General features: G+C 40.6%; 1 protein-coding gene across 13 annotated transcripts in view; it reads right to left on the reverse strand.

Moving 5' to 3' along the window:
- UNC5D (unc-5 netrin receptor D) overlaps nucleotides 1–19,433 on the reverse strand; it is a 569,825-nt gene that overhangs the window by 487,381 nt on the left and 63,011 nt on the right. Inside the window, exon 1 of one of the 13 annotated variants that reach the window (XM_045461002.1) lies at nucleotides 14,278–14,546. The exons of the other annotated variants lie outside the window; for them this stretch is intronic. The gene's annotated coding sequence lies outside the window, so the exon portion shown is untranslated. Of the gene's footprint in view, nucleotides 1–14,277; nucleotides 14,547–19,433 lie in introns of those variants that run through there. 13 annotated transcript variants of the gene reach the window in all.

Genomic DNA, 19,433 nt, shown 5'->3' on the forward strand with positions numbered 1-19,433 from the left:
ACTTCTCTTTGGTCTCCAGATGCTACATACATATTCTAGAAGAACATGAGATTTATGAAGGCATACCTTTGGTTGCTATACAACGTTTCAATCATACCACAACGTTATGGCCAAAATACAGTCGTGTTCTTTCTTTTCTGGCTTCTTCACTATGTAAGTTGAAATCAATTTATCTCAGACTGGTGGCTCCCTTAGCTAACCACCACTTTCAAGGAGAAAAAGGCAGGAGCTCATGGAAAGTAAGTTGACAGCAAAGTGGTAGTAACCGAAATACACATTTCCAAGAGATAAAACCTATTCTATATCATAGGGAAATAGACAATCTTATTAAGGAATACAAGATGAATCTGACCTTTATCCAAGTGCACACTGTATCAAGGATTCAGACAGCCTTGCATGCAGCCCTTAAAGATTCTCAGGCTGCTGCTTATGCAACAACAAAAACAAACTGACAAATAGAAGAGCAAATTAAAAATGTGTTCTAAACACTGTAGCAAGTCAAAACTGTTGAGGCCAGTGGGGGGAGGGGCAGAGGGAGCTATGTTTCATGTTTCCATAAATGAGATGCTAAGTCGGCCTGAAGGGTATGTTTTAATAGGAAGTTATAATGTGGTTGTACACTTCATACAAGGGAGAAAAAATCCAAACTTTATCACCACACTTGTGCAGCTGAGCTCGAAGATGCCTTGTCAGCTAAGTACTAAACACAGACAACATATGGTTATGAATGCTACCATGGGGGATCATAGAATCCTTTCTTTTCCTAAAGACTTGAAGGAGAACAGAGGACTCTTGTTCAGGGAAATGTTGATGAGGTCTTTCTCTAAGATGTTATGTACTTAGGCAGATTAGCGGTTATAGGAAACTCCTAAGTGAGTATTAATTTTTGTGTGTTATAAGGATACACTCAGGTACACCCAGAATGGATAAGTCGCAGCTATTCCAGAAACTCCCATATTTGCAGTTTAGGTGTCCAAAGGCCTGCAGTCAAAATTTATATTCTTACTGCAGAAATTAGGAAAGGGAAACCTCAGGAACATGGAGTTGGGAGGACAGAAGTGGGAGCAGTGCCCCTCAACATCAATTATACGAAGAACTGTCGATTACAGACCCCAACAGAAGAATCCTCAACGGGAAAAAAAAATCCTCAGCTACAGGACCCACCTGGAAAAGATGCACATTGTATGTCCCACATGGAATCGACTGCCCATGGAACTCAGCCAATGAGAAACTATTATCACCCTCGACTCTTGCTTTTCTCCAATTGACTTTCATTCCAAACACCCCCTCCCAACTTCCTCCTTCTTCTCCATCAAGTAACACTTCCCTCCTTTGGGTGCTGGATTTGCCTGTGGTTTTGCTGTTCCTTGCTTATTCTGAATTGTAAATCTGCTATTCTTGAAGAAGCCTATTTTGCTGGTAAAAATAACTATTTTTAAGATCAGCATGACTTGGTGTCAGAGCAGCAGAATCCAGAGAAGACGGCCAACAATTCCAAGGCTGGTAAGCAAACAGGTGCCAGTATCCCTAAGGCCCAATGAGTGCTTTGCTTTCTTGCTGACCCTGGAGTTTCCAGGGAAGTTTCTCCCAGAGTCCAAGCTCCACCATCCTTGAGTTTTGAGCCCTCCAAGCTTTACTTGGGCTACATTTTAAGGCTTTGTCCTTTCCAAGAGCACTCGTTGGGACTTTGGTCCAACTCGTTTCTAGAACCAGACTATTCCTACAAAACTGTGCCGGCCTTTCATCCAATTACTTTGGAAGCAGGCCCTTCCTGTGTGCAACTGAGCAGTTTAGGAATTTTTCTCTTTGCTCTAGAGGAAAAATCTCTAAGAAATGAGACCCTTGTCATCAACATGTTTTGAGGGTACACACCCCACCTGGGACCCTGGCCAGTTTTTTTTTTTTAATTTTTTTTTCTTTTTAACGTTTATTTATTTTTTGGACAGAGGGAGACAGAGCATGAACGGGGGAGGGGCAGAGAGAGAGGGAGACACAGAATCAGAAACAGGCTCCAGGCTCTGAGCCATCAGCCCAGAGCCGGACGTGGGGCTTGAACTCACGGACCGCGAGATCGTGACCTGAGCTGAAGTCGGACGCCTAACCAACTGCGCCACCCAGGCGCCCCATGGCCAGTTTTTATGTTTAAAAACTGTGGTCCCTCCTCATGCACATTTCTAATTAAATGGGCCGATTCAACCAAACATCATTTAGAACTTCAATGGCCATATAGGGACCTTTCAATCTCTCTGATTGAAATCTCCAATTTTGTTTTCCTAAAAATTAAATTAGAAAGTCACAGCTCAAAAATGAATGAATGAATGAATATTTCTTTGAAAAACCTGAATGGGATGCCCGTTTTGATTGGTATTTTGAAGGTTCCAAATGTTATTACAAATCTAAAACTGGCTCTCTGAGAAATACAATCACTGGACTGAGGCAAACAGTCAAAGAAAAAGTCAAAAAGACTCCTCTCTTCCCCCCTCCCCCCCATTTTCTTGGCCACCTGCTGTTCAGGCTCCACCTTTGCGACCACGGTCCTCCTTCATTTCTGCATGTCTCCACCTCCTCTACGGCCTCAGTTTCCCCATTCTAATTCCCTCCATGAACTCAAGTCTTCTATATACAGATGGCAAACAACACATGAAAAGATGCTGCGTGTTAATTACAAATTAAAAAACAAAATAAAAATGAAGTCTCCTTAAGATCCAAGGAAACCCCAAATTTCTTTTGTTCCCAAGACTAAAGCTGAATTGTGGACCATAGTTAGAGTTTCCCAGTGTGACTGAGGGCCCACACAGGTCTTCAGAAAAATTTAGCATATTCAAACTTAGCAGCCTTACCAGCTTGGTTTCTCAGATTTAGATCTTTTAGTCCACATGCTTGTTGGTGAGGGTCAGGCCAAACACTGGATGAAACCAGCCCAGTGGGAACATCCTAAAAGGGGTTTAGAGGAACGATGCCTATCTTTTGGCAATATGCTAGAACACCCACTGGAAATCTCCACTGAGCAACTACAGCAGCTCTTCCTAAGCTTACTGATTGGAACAAAATTCAGGCTTGCACACCAATCCTGGTGAATCTGTTCATTACTATTACAATCACTTCTAAATTGTGTTTAAAGAAAATTCTGGTCTTCTTTACCCCTCTACGGTTATTAATGGGCTGAACCAGGATCTTTCTCCTTAGTTAAAGGGACCAGGATAGAATGAGAAACTATGTCCACTTCAGACTTAATTCATTTGGCAAACCAGGTTGTTCACACCTTAGATGAGTCCAAGAAAGACCTCTAAAATTCTTAATTTTCAACTTCGGCAAATGAAACCAAAAACCTCCTAGTACCTGTTATTATTGCAAAGGGCCAGGACATTTAGAGATGGTTACAACATTAAGCACCTCGCTGAGTGCCTTCGGCCCCCTACTCAGTCTTTCCAATGTCTTTCTAATTCCCAATGAGGAGGCTCCAAGAACTACAAGGGCTCTTCCCAATCCTCCCTCCTAATCAGCTCAGAAAAACCACTCTCCACATTGGGGAGCTTTCACTCTGTCCTTGTTGACACCAGAACTACCCTCTGGATGCTCAACCCCATTGCCATAAAGCAGCCTCTGCCTCGAGGTACCAAAATATCGCAAATACTGGGGATCTCTGATAAACTATAGCAACAGGTTCCTGTCTCAGAACCTATTCCCTTTGGGTTGGGCCCTTTGAGAGACACCCACTCTTTTTTCTTTAGTTTCTCTGTTCTTATTCACTTATTGGGCTAACATTTCTTAGAAAAATATGCCAGAATTAGCTTTCTCCCAAAAGGTGAAAGTAACTCTAGAATTTGAGAGTAGTACTCAAAATAGCCAACCAGAGCAATTAAATGACTCCTGAGCATCTTTTATTTGCTCTGACTCATGGCACTATGGCTGAGTCTGGGGACACTGATCATTGGTCCCAATGGGATTAGCTACCATCCCCTTTAGGGGTGAAATCTTCAACTGATATTGGGAGAACTCACAGTGTACCTCTGATCAAGATTCAAACAGATCTCTCAAAAGCTCTCCACCAAATTAATCAATATCCTGTAAATAAAGAAGTCCTTCAAAGCATCAAGCCTACAATAGAATATTCCAAGGCTCAGGGTCTCATTATCCCCCAACTAGTCGCTGTAAAAACCCTATTTTACCTGTAAGAAACCTGATGGCAGATGACAGAGGTTTTCCCAGGACCTCTGAGCAATAAATAACATTATTATCCCTTGGCATCCTCTTGTCCCTAACTTCCATGACATCCATTCTCAATGAAAGCATTTTTTTTTTTTTACTATAACTGATGTATGCATTGCATTTTTAAAAAATATTTCAGTTGATGAAGACAGCCAATATCTTTTTGCTTTCACTTGGGAAGAACAACAATATACCTGCACAGTAATGTCCCAGGGTTATATAGAGAGTCCTTCTCACTTTTCACAAAACTTAAAGACTTATTTGGGTGATAGTTTTATGCAAGCTCTATTTTGTTACAGTGGTAGATGATTTGCTTCTCTGCAAAGCAAAACCTTTTCTAACCTCTTCACAGGAGGCCAGCATCCACCTGTTAAAACTTCTGGCCTTAAAAGGACATGAACTCAGGGGCACCTTGGTAGCTCAGTCAGTCCAGCTGACTTGTTTTCAGCTCAGGTCATCTCACAGTGCATGAGATCACGCCCAGAGTTGGGCTATGCACTGATAGAGTAGAGCTTGCTTGGGATTCTCTCTCCCTCCCTCTCTCTCTCAAAATAAATAAATAAGCCTTAAAAAAAAAAAAAAAGAAAAAGGATATAAAGTCTCCAAACAAAAATTGCAGTTCATTCCATCTGAGGTTTGATACTTAGGACACGTGATCTCAGAACAAGGATCACATCCGAATCCAGACAGACTTCATGGCACCCTTAACTTCCCAAAACCTAAAACTAAGCACCAATTACAATGTTTTCCTGGACTGGTTGGCTACTGTTGAAATTAGATTCCAAACTTCTCTCTTATGGCTCAATCGCAATATGCTTTATTAAAAAGAAAAACAAGAAACCTGACCCTAGTATTTGGAAAGATCAAGAAGACACAGCTTTGGGGACCTTAAAGAAAACCCTAATAAAGGCCCCTGATCTTGGACATCCTAATTATTAACTTCCCTCCTCTATTATTATTTTTTAAAGTTTTATTCTATTTGAGAGGTGGGGGGGGGGGGGGGGGGAGAGAATCCCAAGCAGACTCTGTGCTCTCAGCACAGAGCCTGATGTGGGCTCACACTCGCAAACCGTGAAATTGTGACCTGAGCCAAAATAAAGAGTCAGACACTTACCTGACTGAGCCACCCAGGGGCTCCCTTTTTTCTCTTTGTATGTGAGAGGGAAGCAAATGCCCTGGGAGTACTTACCAAAAACATGGGGACTATCATGGCCCCATTGGGTAACATAGCCAACAACTAGACCCTGTGGCACAGGAATATTCCTGTTGCCTCAGAGCTATGCCTGCCACTGCCCTTTTAGTTAAGGCCACTGGAGAAATAATCATGGGATCCCCTGTACCCAGCCATGTACCTTAGCCAAAAATAAGAACACAAATATTTATACCAATAGTCATTACGCCTTTGAGGTAGGTCATGACTTTAAAATGTTATTGAAACCGGACTTTCCTTACCTCCAATGGGGATAACATTAGAAAAGGTTTCCATGTCCAAAATATATTAAATACCATACTTTTGCCAGCTGCTCTGGCAATTATTAAGGTTCTTGGGCATTCCAGACTCAACTCCCTGGAGACCAAAGTAATCTACCTCACTGATATTTCTGCCAAAAATGCTGCTCTCAAGGAAACCAACAGCCAAACTTCTGTCATGATCCAAAAAGATGCTCTCCCAAATGATAATTTGGAAAAGCTGACCAGAGATGCCCAACAATTGGCCCTAAGAAAAGAAAGGTGATACAGAAAACCTAAGAATTGCTTGTTCCACAAAAAGAGAGAACTCTGGTTTGGACCAAATAATCCAGCCCTCCCGAAAATTCTAAAATTCCCACTACTTACCCCTCTACGTGCATTAAACCACTGGTCTACTGACAAAACCATAGCGTTCATAAACTAAAAGTGGCAGGGAAATGATAATAAGGCCACCAAAAGTGCCTACCTTACTTGTCCCACCTGTCCAAAGCACATACCAGGGAAACGTGTGCATACAAATGGATTTCATACAGCTTCCCCTGTATTTCATGGATATAAACATGTTTTAGTCATGGCTTGTGTTGACTCACTGGAGTGAAGTTTTCTCTTGTAGACAGGCCACACTGCTTCTTTTATGGTTATAATTCTGTTAGAAAAGATCATCCCTACCTGGGGAACCATTCTCAAACTTCACAGTGATTGGGGAACCCATTTTACTCAGCAGGTGTTTCAACAAATCCTTACAACACTTCCACACTGCATGCTGTCTTCCATCCTCAGGGTTAGGAATGCGATGTGGGCACTACCAAGACGCACTTGGCAAAATACGTAGAGACCCTTCAACTACCCTGGCTGGAAGCATTGCTGGCAGTCCTAAACCTCAGATCCACCTCTTCTGTAATTTATAAACTCTTACCCTGTTAAGACAGTTGCAAGATGTCCAATATACTCGGTCCCTTTCTCCTCTGGCCCACAGTGGATAAGAAGGGATACACATCGATACTGCAAATGTACAACAGCTTCTATTAAAAAATTACCATGCTTTGGTTGAACAATCTTTTCACAGTGCACTCCCAGAGATGAAGACCTTAAGAATCACACCTGGCAACCTGAAGATTTCATCTATTGGAAAAGATACTTCCAGAAAGACTCTTCAACCTCGCTGGACTCTTATGAGATACCGCTAACCGGCCCTTGTGCTGCCAAACTCCAGGAAGTAAACTCTTGAATTCCTGTGGCACATCTAAAGAAAGCACCAAACCCTGACTGTACCTCACCATCCAAGGACATGAAAGTAACAATTACCTGGAATTGAAGCAGATGGTGTGTGGTAAGATAACCTTCCCAGGATGTCCGGCCCAGCCTATGTTCCCTTTTCTTACTGTTGCTTCTTTTCTCTCTTTTGTGGAAAGGCAATGTCTTTGTTCATGTTTCCCAAACCCTTGTGAAAGGGGGAAACCTCTTCTTTTGATTATGGCGTTTCAGAAACAGCCTCATCATGATCTCGTGACAAATTAATCTCTTCCATTGCTTTTTCTGAAGGGTTACAAGGTTCTGTAATTCTGGATTCACAAAAGTCTCCTTTTCATCTAAACTATTAACTGACTTTGGATTTTTATCCAAATTCATGGTTTCTAAATTTATAATTTTACAGACTGTATTATTGATACACGTTCGGTTCCAAACAGCTCTTTTGCAATTCATTTTTTTATTTTTTATTTATTTTTATGTTTTTTTAATGCCTTTTTTTAAGCAAGAGCAAGCGAGCACACACACAAACAGGGGAGAGGCAGAGAGAGAGAGAGAGAAGGAGACAGAGAATCCTAAGCAGGCTCTGCACTGTCAGCATGAAACCGACATGGGGCTCGAACTCACAACTGTGAGATCATGACCAGAGCCGAAATCAAGAGCCAAACACTTAACCAACTGAGCCCCCCGGGCACACCCATTAAACTGTTTCAAAACATCTTTGAGGTTTTGTTGTTAGGTGAAATGTTCAACTACTGCTTCATGTTTCTATCTGTACCATATCTTCCCAAACGCACTTGGTCTGTTCTTTCAGTGTATTCTTGCAGCCTTCACTACTCTGCTTCCAAGGACACTAAGCGATGATTTCCTAAGGGCACACGTGACTCTGAGTTGGCCTCAGTTAAGAGACCTTTTCCTCCCATAAGTCACAATAAGGCCAAAAACTTATCTCTGGTTGGCTACATTCAGATCGAGGGCCTTGGTTTAGAACCATCATATAGTTTGGATCATGTCACTTTTCATTCTGTACTTGCTGCCTGTCAAACCTTTAAAAAAAAAAAAAAAAAGGAAAACAACAACGTACCCCAATCATAAAATGATATCCAGTGCTTACTAACTTAATACGGAGTATACTGGGAAGTGCCTGACAGTCCTCCCTGCTACTCCTCCTTGTTACTCAAATGCGACCTCAGTTGGTTTGCAATCTATACAATTTTCTTCCAACATGAAACAGGACACCCCAGAAAGGTCCTTCCTGGCACTAAGGGCCAAAAGACCACAGAATTAAGAAAACCTAATTCTTGATTAGTGGTGCTTTCAGAGAAAGATCTTCACCAAAAGGGGGAAAGGTAAAAATTAATGAAGGAAACCTCACTAAAATGGAGCCAGGAGGCCACAAGGGGGAGAGGAACCAGACGTCAATTACAGGAAGTTGTCAATTACAGACCCCAACAGAAGAATCCTCAATAGGAAAAAAAATCGTCAATTACAGGACCCAACAGGAAAAGATGCACATTGCCTCCCCTATAAGGAACTGACTACCCTGCAACTCAGCCAATGAGAAACCGTCTGTATCCTGAACATTTGCTTTTCTCCAACGGACTGTCATTCAAAACAACTCCTCCCAACTTCCTCCTCCTTCTCCATAAAATAATGCTCTTCCCCTTTGCTAGACTTACCTACGGTTTTACCACAGCTTGCATGTCGCGAATTGCAATTCTCTGCTGTTTTACGATGAACCCATTTTACTGGTAAAATATCAGTTTTATTTTTCATGTTAACATAACCGAGAACGTGATACACTAACGCACTGCCTGATGGGTGTTCAGGCTGTTCTGACTGCGCTAAGGATAATAACCAGTGTGAAGTTACTTTTTCCATCTTTAAATATCAATAATCTACAGTTCTCAGATGGAAAAATCTAGAATTACTAAACACCTATGTGGTAGCCATACTAATAAAACCTTTAATGTACACACTGCTTTAAATCTTAAAACAACCCTAAAAGGCAGGTTTCATTGAGATGTTATGTATGATAAAACAGAATCAGATGTAAAGATACCTGCTCAGGTCAGAGTTGTTAGCAGTGAGGCCTGCTTTAAACCCAGTGTGTGCTTTCCTAGTCTATCCTTTCTGTACCTTCCTTAGGGATTCATGTATTTATCATGCGCTTACTTTTTATACTGCTTACAAGAAACAATCTGTCAGCTTCATTACTATTCATAGGTAAGTGAGAATTTACTTACAGAGCTTTGCTGAGCACCGGGAAGGTAACTGATCTTTACATATTAGCCCAGCTAATCCTGGCAAAGTATTTCAACATTTATGTAGAATCTGGACTCCAACCTAGGTGGGGCTAGAGGCAGAACACAGAAATGACAATGAGGTGACATGGTATTGCCCAAGAATTGGGAAGTAAAAGGAATCAGGTTGCCTTCCAAAAGTTAAATAATAAAATGAGATCAGAGATATGTAAAGTCCCCTTTCAGAGAGATCTCTGATGCTCAACTAGACTTGAAAAAGTATTAATATAGGGTGCCTGGGTGGCTCAGTCAGTTAAGCATCCAACTTCATTCCAGGTCATGATCTCACAGCTTGTGAGTTCGAGCCCCGTGTCAGACTCTGTGCTGACAGCTCAGAGCCTGGAGCCTGCTTCAAATTCTGTGTCTCCTTCTCTCTCTGCCCCTGCCTTGCTCCTTCTTTCTCTCTCTCAAAAATAAACAAAAACATATAAAAAAATTTTTAAGTATTAATATATGTGGTGGTTGGGGTGAGGCAGGAGTATCAACCAGAAAGGATGACAGTTTAGAACTTGAGCAAATGGGAACGTGGTCACTAGAATAAGCTTTGGCCATGCTGATCCTCATACAGACAGGAAGGTGTGTTACCCATGTCACCAAACCAAGCTCTCCTGTCCTGGCAGAAGGCAGTGAGCACAGATGTTAAGAGGCAGTATTAGCTTGGACCTGTGAAGTATTTGACCATTATCAACACCTACTCTCAGCCTGATTCTGAGTTTGCCAAGTAATCTGTTTTCCCAGGTCGCTGTTAGCAGGAGAGTGCACACAGTAGGTCCAAAAGAATGTCTACTTTGACTGATGGTTACATCTCTCATTGTAACGTAATGAGATGGACACTCTGCTTTCCATCTGTGTCTTTGAAGTGTTGTTAATGGGATTTAGCATCCTTTAGTCAGAGCACATCCTGATACAACGTCATTTAATTTTTTGACAGATAAGAAAAATATTACACCTTTAACCATGACAAACTTAGATACTGTTACAAAGTCTTTGTAGCCAGTGAGGTCAGCTAACCAAAACAACCCAAAGTGCCTTCTTTTAAATATCGTCACAACTCCTGTAACTATTCAAGAAGAGACGTTCTCTATCAGCAAATGGCCACAAGTTCTCTATTTTAGTGGTAATGGGCACACACTCCTTCGAACATGATATTCGGGGATAAATTAATCCCAACTATTATGGGCCACTGAAATAGCAAATGATAATGGAAGATGCATTGGACAAGAACTAGAAAGTTGGATTATTTTCCTAACCAGGCTGCTAATTAGCTACAGAACCTTGGAAATGTTATTTAAGTGTTCTGAGCCTCAATAGCTTTGTCTGTAAATGGAGATATTGAAAATGTGCTGTCCAAGGTCCCTTCCAAAGCTCGAAGTTTTAAGATGAAATGTTAGCTGATCCTCTACAAGTCAGAGCATTTATTTTATGCTGAAATGACTTCATTTTCTTTCAAATATTGGCTCTTTGGCTGTTACGGCTGCTCTCAGTGATTAAATGAATGTCCTCTGGTGGCCCCTAATATTGCCAACCCATCTGACAGTATATTTCCTGAAAGTGCAACATAATATAGGCAATGAAGAAAACTAATCTCCATAGTCTCTGCATTATCTCTGACCTTACTTACTCATCATACCAAAATGCAGGCTCGATACAAATTTAACCTAAATAATTATACTCTCGATTAAATCTGTAATCATTTTCATTCAGGCTCACGAGCCATCCCAGAAATCAAGAGACTCGGAATCACTAAATGAAATCAGATAACAAAATCCCTCTTTCATTCTCAAGTAGGTAGGTCAATGCATGATTTTTCTAAGACAGTAAGTCAGTCTTCTGTACAAATATACGTTCACACCTTGTGAGTTCATTTGGCAGATGGACAATCACAAAGGAGTTTTGTGTTCACTGAATAAGTACCACCTATATGTTTCACTTATAGACAGACTGGGGACTTGCAACTTTACAAAGCAAATTAGCAAATGTATTCACAGACATCCTTTTCACACCTCTACTGTCAACTCCAATCACTTATATCAACTAAAATCTTTTGCCTTGATTACTCATTATTGAGTAACAAATGACAAAATAATTGTACTTCTCTAAATGTGTTATAAATCCATGATTCCAGTTTCCCAAGCTGCTAACATCCAGTCAATAGTGTCATATATATATATATATATATATATATATATATATATATACACACACACACACACACACACACACACACACACACACACGATTATTTTTAACATGGCATTTCCTTAATTTAGCTAAAACTATATAGCTATCCAACTACTACTACCTTAGGTCAGTCTTCATCAGCATCGTGGTAGACTAATGTACTGAGGAGTCAGCTGGTCAATTTTCAATACTTCCTTCATACAATGCATTCGCCATCACGCAGCTCAATTGATCTTTCCAAGCTGTCAAGGGGACCGTGTCAGACTTCTTTCTGATCATTCTTCCCTCAGGATAAAAACCCAACTTCTCATAACAGCATACATTGTTCTTCATAGTCTTGGACCTATCCTACCTCTTCCCTCAAGAGCCAGCAGACTCCAGTGGGTAAGAATCAAGACACAGACTGCCCTGTTGCCAAATCCCAGACCTGCCCCTTGATACTTATGTGACCTTGACCAAATTAAATATTCCCTGTACCTCAATGGTCATTGGAGTTGACAATAAAAATGCCTACCTCGAGGTGAGTTAAGTTGTAGCAGATTACAAAACTGTTCCTACATGTTTTCACTCTTCGCAAGATGCAGAGTCCCATTTCTCACACCCTTTGATCTCGGCTGACCCTGTGACTTGCTCTGGACATGAGCAGGGGCTTTAAGGTGGCTTGAGCGTTGAGATCGGTCTCCTTGCTGACCCTGGAACCTTTTGATTGTTACGTGAAGAAGTCTGGCTTGCCGCTCAATGATCAGAGACATGGGGTCAGGTCTCTCCCACTACCCCAGCCAAAACCAAAGCGATTGCTAGACATGAGAGAACATTCTAGACTATCTACTAGATGAACAACCAGCTGAGCAGAGATGAATCTCTGGCAAATCCAGCCAAGGCGATCCAAGCCTGACGCATACCGGCACAATTACCCTGCTGAATGTGAAACCCATGAATCACAGTGATTGTCTTAAGTCTCTAACCTGTGGGTTTATCTATTATGCAGCAAAAGCTAGTGGACACAACGCTCGTTACTATATTATACTCATGAGTTAATACAGTAAAACACTTTTACAAGTACCAAGCATACATGAATATAAGCTATTAAAACTCAGTGGTCTCTACCTCCCATTCTATGGTTACTTGGACCACTGGTACTTACAATCCTGGAATACACATGTGCTCACATCTTTGGCCCTTTCTATAGTTTATCAACCTAGAATACCAATGCCCCTACCCTAAATTCACAAACTCCTAACCCTCTGAGTTTAATTATATCCTCTTTTGAGGATCATTTGCAGACACCTTCATGTGGTGTTAAATGTCCTTTTTGTGAATTCTCAAATGCTATGCTTACCCCTCTGTGGTATTTCTATCCTGTACTGTTACTACTTGTAGTCTTGTCACCCATACTTTTTTATAAGCTCCTGGAAAGTAGGGACTCTGTCACTACTGGATATTAGCTACTCTTTTACTTAAGTCAACCAATGAGAGTTGACTCTGCAAAAGAAAATTATTTGCATTTAAAGGTTCGAAGTGCTTTCAAATAAATTTCTATTAAACCTAGACCACTTTAGTATTGTGTTTTTTAAATAAATTAATGGGGCGCTTGGGTGGCTCAGTCGGTTGAGCATCTGACTTCAGCACAGGTCATGATTTCACAGTTCAGTTGGTGAGTTTGAGCTCCATATTGGGCTCTACCCTGACAGCTCGGAGCCTGAAGTCTGCTTTGATTCTGTCTCCTTCTCTCTCTCTCTGCCCCTCCCCTGCTTGCACACACACTCTCTCCTTCTCTCAAAAATAAACATTTAAAAAATAAATAATGTCCAGTAGGATCACTGAATGCCAGCTGGCAAAACTTATAAACAAATAAACATAAAATAATAATTTTACATGTTTCCATTAAACATTACCTCATTTGTATCAACCACTGTTATCACTTTTTTTGAAATTTACATTTGTCATCGACATTAGCTACCTTTCCAAAATGTGTCTCACTTGCATGATGCACGTTTTCCAAGTCTTCACAGAAGCCAGAGATAAAATACTGAATGAAAATGGGCAAAATAACTATAGTTTTTAAGCCAAGACACCTCCCTTGAGAATAAAAGTCATTCTTACAGTATTCTACCTACAAAAATAGTAATTCTACTTAATCACTCTTATGGGTTTTTTTTCATTTTTATAAAAATATGTAATGAAAGAATCCATATACCTTGCAGAAATCCCAGTAAGGCATCTCTTATTCTGACAACCCAGTAACTCTTTCCAAAAAATGAGATTAGGCTAGTTTGAAATGACTTGTTTTTAATTAACACACTATGATGGTTAGTGACCACCACAGTTTTCTTCTGAGCACTCACGAGCCATCTGTTTAGTAATTTTGACTAGAATTTTTCAAAGGAGGAACTGTAACAATCTATTATTTTCAGAATCCAAATGTTCCATCAATTTAGAAAATTAGAACATTTCCATTCTCCTGACACCTTTCTCGTGCTCAACGAAGCATCAAAAAATTGAACAGTACTTAACTTCAACACATCAATTCATATTAACAAAAGTTATAATAATAATGGCTAAATTTACTGAGTTCTTACTATGTGTCAGGCATTTCTTCAAGATATAAAGATACATAAACTCATTCAATCTTCAAAACAATCCTATAGGATTGTACTACTACTGTGTCTCTGTAAGGGATGAAGAAACTGCATTATAAAAAGGTTGTAAACTGCCAAAATCACTTAGCTCCCAAGGGGCAGAGTCAGTATTTGGACCCCGGTGGCCCCATGCTGTGTCCATCCTCTTAATTACAATGGAGACAACAAAAAGACAACTCAAGTCTCTGATGACGGATGTGATCCCTCAAGCCTCCCACCTGCCTTACCTCACTTGGAAGCCATGTCAAAAGAGTTCAAAAAGCCATGTTCAAAAGAGTCTGCCCATTGCTGGCTTGAAGGATCCTTGGATTTTCTTTCTGCAATAATGACAAAACTTCCATGTAGAATGGAATAATTATAGTAATTTTCTATCACTTGGGACATGGCTCTATTTCATTTCATGGAAGAGAAAATTTGATAAGCAGTCTACAATATGCTCAAATGTTTTCTGTGCCACAGTTCAGCACAGTCAAATGCAGCATCACAGAAACAAAGCACCATGATATTAAAGAGCATTATTGTACTCAGTGACAAAGAAAAGATTTCCAGGAACTGTATCCCTCTAGATAAGTATCTAAATGGATGCATATTTGCAATTTACATGGGCTTGCACTTCTTGTACTGTAAAAAAACAAAAAGTGCTGTCCATACTAATGACATATCATGGGTGAACTCTGATAAAATAAACGTGGACTGGTATCTATTCTGGTTGTAACTGTTATACTCCCTTTAAGTAGATGTTTCCAAAGAATGTGAACTGATTGTTCCTTTCAAAGGACCTGTTGAATTATTTTCATGTGCTTACTCAGCTGTTAGAACTGTTTTGCCATCTGATACAAAATTGTCAAGTAAGGGACGCCTGGGTGGCTCAGTCAGTTAAGTGTCCGACTTCGGCTCAGGTCATGATCTCATAGTTCACGAGTTCGAGCCCCGCGTCCGGCTCTGTGCTGACAGCTCGGAGCCTGGAGCCTGCTTCAGATTCTGTGTCTCCCTCTCTCTCTGACCCTCCCCCCATTCATGCTCTGTCTCTCTCTGTCTCAAAAGTAAATAAACGTTAAAAAAATTTTTTTTTAATTGTCAATTAAGTGCGCATTGATACAGTTAGCTACTCTGCTGGTCCAGGAGGAGGCTGGCAAGAGGGCACTAATTTGACGATTTTTGTTATGAGGCCAAAGAGTAAATAAATGTTAGACCACAGTGACAGCTTAGTGAGAGTTTATTTTCGGGAATACGGTCCTAAGCTGAAACAGGAACTGCTAACACAGAGGGGGAGATTCCACACAATTTCAACACTTCCTTTGATTCCAGTGACTCTGTGCTATGATCTGACAACCATCCTGAGACAGTTGATGTCACTATAGTCTAAGTATTCGGAGATGCTAATCATTTGTTAGGAAGTCTATTGAACATGTCAAAATTCATTTTAAAATATTACCCAGTATGACAAACCCATCTTTATTGCCTTCAAAATATCCTTTTATCCCACTTCCACATCTAATAATTCTTGGTCACACAGTCGGGGCTGGACGATGCTCCATTCTTCCCAAACTTGAAATGTCATGTGAACACACGGGAAGACGCTTATTGATACACAGGACATTAAACTTTAAAGTTACCAAGGAGAAGGGATGCTTTATCTTGGCAGAGGATGTATTCTGGACATATATTTAAATGTTCAACTTGCCTGCAGTAGTAATTTCTGACATTTTCAAATGGTAGTGAATGCTACAGGCAGTAAAAGCACAATTACATATTTGACAATTATGTCATCCTGGTTAAACATTTTGGATATTACTATAAGCTGTGTCGGATGTTGCCATGAGAGGTGCTTCCAGAAGCGGGTGATGACAGCAAGCATCACAGTGATTTATGGTGCTTGTGACAGCATTCAATTAAATTGTTCTTAACTGATTTTAATTAATTGAAAAATAATGTTAGTTTGGGAAACATGACTTTACCTCCGAGAATGAAATACTGATTGAATGGAGTACAGCGTGAGCATAAAAGCCCAGAATTTAAAAAGAAAGGGGAAATTAAAAAAACAAAAAGATTCCCCCCCCACCCTTTCTCTAGGAAACAGATGGAAATGTATCACGCCAGTGTGGAATCAGGAGTGTTGATACAAGGATTGCAGATCAGACAGGTTACAACACATCCCACTAATTTTTTTTTTAATGTTTATTTTTCAGAAAGGGAGAGAGAGAGAAGGAGGCAGAAGAAGAGAGGGAACATGCGCACAGTTGAGGAAAGAGTAGAGACAGAAAGAGAGACAGAATTTGAGGTAGACCCTGAGCCATCGGCACAGAGCCTGATAGGGGCTTGAACTCACAACAACAACGAATTGTTGTACAAATGTTGTCACTTGTTTACTGGTAAATTAGAATTCTTTAAACAGGAATGAAGCATCTTTTTTTTTTTTTTTTTAAGTATTTTTGAGAGAGAGAGACAGACAGACAGACAGACAGCAAAGCACAAGTGGGGGTGGGGCAGAGAGAGGGGACAGAGGACCTGAAGCAGGCTTTGTGTGCTGACACCAGAGAGCCTGATGTGGGGCTCAAACTCACGAACCATGAGATCATGACCTGAGCCAAAGTCAGACGCTCAACCGAGGCTCACCCAGGTGCCCCAAAACACATCCCACTAATTCTTCAGGATCAGATTTCTCTTCCTTGTACTTTTCAAAAATAGCTCTGATCTGTTTCCTTTGCCTCCAGCACCTCTCCCAACTCCTTCCTCCATCAAGTCCTCAAACTACTTGCTTTGAATGTAGGTGCTGAGGGTCTAACATTGTATCTTAAATCCTATACGATGTTAATCATTTTCATATTATTAAATCCCAGCTGGAGCAGCATGCCTGGCATATAGGTATTTGCTGAATAAAACCAAAGATCTCCTCTCTAGCTTTGAGTGTTTGCCGTAGGCAAGCACATTATATACATTCCCTCATTCAGTCCTCATGACAGCCTCATGAAGGTGGGGAGGTGTTATCTCTACTTTACGGATGAGGAATCTATGGTTTTCTGAGGTTAATTTACCCAGTCAAGATCATGCAAAACCCTGCTTCCGAGTCTGAACTTCTGACTCTTCCTACAGGAGCTACAACCCCGTGATCACATGACTCCTCTGCGCAAAACGAACACCTGTCATCATGGTCCAAATCACCGGCACAGTGTCAAGACTTTTTCTAATGTTCTCTGAAACAGCTTTGTGACCCATCATTTCCCTGTACAGTTCCTCACTTTCACTGCTTCTACTTGCAGATGCCCAAATAAGCAACCCCCCTGCCATGTACCCTGCCTCAATACTCTGCACGCCCCCCCCCCTTCCTTTTACAAAACTGTATCTGGCTCCACAGACCTTTTTCAAATATAACCCCCTCCACTAAGTCCTCCTGACCGGGCCCTATGACAGCTTTGTTCTTCTCTAGGCTTTCATAGGCTCTATTTAAAATCACCGCCTTATCATTCACATTACAGTAGGATAGCTCAATCTGCCCACTAAATTTTGTATCTTAAGACCTGTTACTCTGTCGTCCTCTAAGATTTTCATCCATTGTTAGGCTGAACTATGCACACTCTCCAAATTTACTGTTTAATTCCTAATCCCCAATATGACTGATTCAGAGTGCCTGTCAGGAGGTAACTAAGGTTAAGGGAGATCATAAAGGTGGGACCCTAATGTAACCCAACTGCTGCACCTTACTAAGAAGAGATAATTAGAACTCAGAGAGGGACACCAGGGGGTGTGGGCCCATGTGTGAGAATATAGGGAGCAGAGAACAGCCTGCAAGCTAAGGAGAGCGGCTTCAGGAGAAACCAACCCTGAAGGTATTTTCCAGCCTCCAAAACTTCACAAAAATTCATTTCAGTCTCTGGCACTTTGTTACGGCAGCCCTAGCAAACGAATGCATCTAGGATGGTTTGTCCCATACACAGAAGACACTTTACGCTTGGTGAGATAAATTAGAAAAGAATTCATGACATACTCCATATACAGCAAGAGCCACGCCAGTATGCAAATACATTTAAAGTAGAAGTATTCAGTACTTTTCCTTCTTTTCCCTTTTACTTCCTTCTTTCATCCTTTGTTCCCTCTTTTTCTAAATTATTCTTAAAACTCTGTGATGGGGTGACTGGGTGGCTCAGTCGGTTAAACATCCAACTCTTGATTTCGGCTTACTGAGTTCAAGCCCCACATTAGGCCCTGCACTGACAGTGAGGAACCTGCTTGGGGATTCTCTTTCTCCCTCTCTCTGCCCCTCCCCTGCACGCACTCTCTCTCTCTCAAAATAAATAAATAAACTTAAAAAAATATATAAAGTTCTGTGAAGAACACCATTCTAACTGCTGCATATATAATGCCTTTTCCGCTAGAGAACTCTGTAAATCAGCTGTAAATTCCTAAAGGCCTAATAATTTCAGAGAATTTTAAGGATAGCCCCCACTTTGTTCCACATCTTTCATTTATTCTATTTTATTTATTGGGATATTTCTTTTAGAAAGCCATAAAAACAAATAGGATTTCACATTCACATTGGATTATACACTAAAACACACACAAAATTAAAAAGGTAACATGTTAACTGTTATGGCACTGGGGTCTTTCTAAAAAAAAAAAAAAAGACACAGAACTTCAAGGAGTATTTGAGTAAAGTGTCTAAGTCTACAAATCAAATTACCAGAATAGAAGGTAACACATGAAGAATCTTGAATAGCACCAAGTTATGAAACACTTAGATGTATTTCATTTCAAGGCAATACTGTAATTCATAATTTCTCAAAAAACAACGACTAAAATTTAAAAATCATCAGAATTCCAAACCAGCACACTTGGTTGACGATTTCCAAAATGTCTCTTTGACTTTCTGTAACAAAACTACCTGGAACGCCAGTTGAACAAGCAGTGTCTCCAGCCCCATTCCGGAACCACCCAATAGCAATCTCTGGGGGCTGTAACCTCAGAATCTGCAACTTACATAAACTTCCCAGGGAAAGCTTCTGCCTTTTAAAGTTTGAGAACATTCTAGATTATTAGGGGGAAACAGTAGCTTTATTGACAAAAATGTGAGTGAGATGATTCAGGGGAATTCTATATTTTAGCATAGAATAAGCTATGAAAGCCACTAAAAAATAACTACCCACAATTAACCTGTGGAACTAATGTTTATGCTTTAGTGTTAATTTGTTTCCAAGTGGACTCACCATTAAACAATATGTACATTGACAAAGAAAAGTTCTGTTTCCAGACACATAATTCTCCTTTAACACAGTCAAAGATCCACGAGAACTAGGAACCTGAAAAAGCAACCAGGCTGAAAGACTGGACAGGAGGCAACTCTGGGCGTTGTCCCTGAGCCATGAGGCTGTGACCATGTCGTCTCACA

This window comes from Leopardus geoffroyi, chromosome B1 (genome assembly GCF_018350155.1).
Source record: "Leopardus geoffroyi isolate Oge1 chromosome B1, O.geoffroyi_Oge1_pat1.0, whole genome shotgun sequence".
Classification (NCBI taxonomy): Eukaryota; Metazoa; Chordata; class Mammalia; order Carnivora; family Felidae; genus Leopardus; species Leopardus geoffroyi.